General features: G+C 36.8%; 1 non-coding gene across 1 annotated transcript; it reads right to left on the bottom strand.

Moving 5' to 3' along the window:
• Nucleotides 1-2,821: 2,821 nt before the first annotated feature.
• On the bottom strand, nt 2,822-2,895 carry Trnat-ggu (transfer RNA threonine (anticodon GGU)). The gene has a single exon. It is a non-coding gene; the product is annotated as a tRNA-Thr (tRNA).
• Nucleotides 2,896-3,329: the final 434 nt, after the last annotated feature.

The raw sequence follows: 3,329 nt of genomic DNA, 5'->3' as shown, positions 1-3,329 counted from the left end.
TTCTCAGAAAATACGCGTGCACAAAATTTTGTCAAAAAAAGAATAATAATAATAACTAGATGCGTTCTTGTTGCTGGTACAAGCAGGTCTTCCGACCGACTTCTCTTTTTGCAATCTATGCTGTGTCAGAACATGGAATAGATTTAACGACATTTTGTTCACTTTCATTTACAGTAGTTTCTCAACACAGATCTTGATTGGTCCAGGTATTTCACGAAATATCTCTAATATAGCTTTTAAAAATCGGCTAAATCTTCCACACATGTTATAAAAGAGTGAAAAGTAGTTTGCAACTGAAAAAAGACAAAAACAAAGAAAAAATTTGGGGACGCCCCAGCGGGATTCGAACCCCACAGTAAGACAAAGTTTGGTTCGGCCATATCTTTGCAATAAACGCACGCATGAAAAAAATGAAAACATATATAGATATCGTTGAAGACGCTCTATAAACCCTGTAAATCCAAAAGAAAAATATTGAAAAACTAAAATGTTGAAAAATTAGACTTTTTGAATTCACTTCCGTTTGCGACCGGAAGTAGGAACGACAAAAAATGAAGGAAGTTCGGCACATCTACATGTGATGCTCTTTCATGTCCATCAGTTTCAATGTCATATCTTTAGCCGTTTTCGAGAAAAGTAGTGTACAAAAATCCATTTAAAAAATACAATTTCCCCCCAAAATCGCGAATGAAAGCAAATTTTGAAAAAATGAAAAACACGTCTGGAGATATCAACCTGATGCATCTTTCATGTAAAAATCTTTGAAATCCGTACAGACACAGCTCATATATCGCCATAACTATGAAAAAAGAATAATAATAATAGGAAACCGAACGAAAACAATAGGTTTCTGAAGGAAGTCGGAAGACCTTAATAAGAAACAATACAATCACTATAAGGTCTTCCGTGAAGACGGAAGACCTTAATAAGAAACAGACAATACCCCAATCGTTTGGGGAACATAATAAGAAACAGTCTTCCGTGAAGACGGAAGACCTTAATAATAAAAACAGAGTAAACACATATGTTCCCCAACTTCGTTTGGGAACATAATTAAATGAAACAGAGTAAAAGTAATTTACAATGATTTCTATTCACAACTGTGTTGTCTTTGTTTTTCCCGGGGTAAATGCATAATAATAATAAGAAACAAGCTCAATATTAACTCCTAAATACAATATATTTTTCAACGTCCAAAAAAATTTTGCACGTGTAGAGAGGGTCCTTAAGTAGCTGTGGGGAACTTTAAAACAGCAATTAACTAGGGCTAATTGTAACGGGGACCGTTACATGTTTCCCCAAACGCTCCCCAACTCCCTTTTGGTGCCATATTCCCTGTAAGCGCTATTAGATAAGACACACTTTATGCAATTTAGACTTAAACAACGTTTTCCCAGAAGAATACAAAATGTATTTAAATTTTAGCATTGCACGCGTGCTCATCTGAATGCATGTGCGTAATGACCACATCATCTTGTCTACACTATATATATATTTTAATATACTTAATAACAAATCAATAAATCCAGAAGTAATAGGAAAAACACTCAGTTAAGTGTATTTTAATATTACTCATTTCACATGCACGCACGTGCATGAGGACTATACCTTCTTGTAGGAGTCTATTATGTCTGTCTATGTTCTAAATCCCATCCTGTTTGGTTGAAAAACAAGGGAGTTATAGCCATTTACAGTTTTAGCCAATAAGATTGCAGCACACGTGCATGCGCGTGTTTTCACGACAATTGTTATATATCATATTGTAGTACATCTTAAAGTATGTATATATTTTAGATTTCATAGCATTTCGTCAAAAAACAAAAAAGATATTGAGATTTTCGTTTCAGCCAATCAGAACGAAGCGCACATGCACGTACGTGCATGATGACCATACCTTCTTGTAGGAGTCTATTATATCTGTCTATGTTCTAAATCCCATCCTGTTTGGTTGAAAAATAAGGGAGTTATAGCCATTTCCAGTTTAAGCCAATCAGATTGCAGCGCACGTGCATGCGCGTGTTTTCATGACAATTTTTATACATAACATTATAGAACATCCTAAAGTATGCCTATATTTTAAATTTCATATTATTTCGTCAAAAAACAGAAAAGATATTGAGATTTTTGTTTCAGCCAATCAGAGCGAAGTGCACGTGCATGCGCGTGAGTTCGTGCTAATTTGACAGTGTCATATTATCTACACTATTAATATATCTTTATATAATGAGTTTCAAATCATTTAATTAAAAAATGTAAAAGTTATAGCGATATTAAGTATATCGGTCATTTCACTCATTTCACGCGCACGCACGTGCATGCGTATGCGCGCAAAATGACCTTCGTTCCGCACACCTACACTACACACCTATTAACCCTAAAAAGGTTTTAGCTTAGTTGGGTGAACAGTTTCTGAGAACACTCGCGGACAAAAAAGTACCGGAGAACAAAGAAGAAAAAAAAGAATAACTAGGGCTAATTGTAACGGGAACCGTTACAGATGTTCCCCAAACGCTCCCCAACTCCCTTTTGTGGCATATTCTCTGTACGCTTCATTATGTCACAGGTGGTGAAAAGTCAAGTCTCAACCGGGACTCGAACCCAGGGCCTCTGGCATACCGTGCCAGCGCTCTAACCAACTGAGCTATTGAGACCCGATATATTGACTGACTTTCACGCACCTGTGAACCCGGTGACATTTTCCCCCTCTTTGTAGAAATTCGTCCTCGAATTCTACAAGTTAAGGAAATGCTGTGAGGCATGTTGCAAGGAAATAGTGGGTTTTGTACGTTGGGCGCCAAATGTCACAGGTGGTGAAAAGTCAAGTCTCAACCGGGACTCGAACCCAGGGCCTCTGGCGTACCGTGCCAGCGCTCTAACCAACTGAGCTATTGAGACCCGATATATTGACTGACTTTCACGCACCTGTGAACCCGGTGACAATTAAATAAGACAAACACGATGCATTTTAGACTTTAACATTATTTACCCAGAAGTATATCAATTTTATTCAAATTTCAGCATTGCACGCATGCGCATTTGAATGCATGTGCGTAATGACCATATCATCTTGTCTAAACTATTCGTATATTTTAATATACTAAATATTACAACATTTATTCCATACGTATTTAAAAATATGTTTAATCCAGTGTATTTGTAATTTTACTCATTTCACGTGCACACACGTGCATGCATGTGCATCATGATCATACACTATTGTAGGAGCCCATAATGTCTATCTATGTTCTGAATCCCATCCTTTTTGGTTGAAAAATAAGGGAATTATAGCCATTTAAAGTTTCAGCCAATCAGATTGCAGCGAACGTGCA

This window comes from Saccostrea cucullata, unplaced genomic scaffold (assembly GCF_032062105.1).
Source record: "Saccostrea cucullata isolate Sc308-1 unplaced genomic scaffold, CSIRO_AGI_Scuc_v1 ctg251, whole genome shotgun sequence".
Lineage (NCBI taxonomy): Eukaryota > Metazoa > Mollusca > Bivalvia > Ostreida > Ostreidae > Saccostrea > Saccostrea cuccullata.
This window is presented reverse-complemented; position numbering and strand designations above follow the sequence as displayed.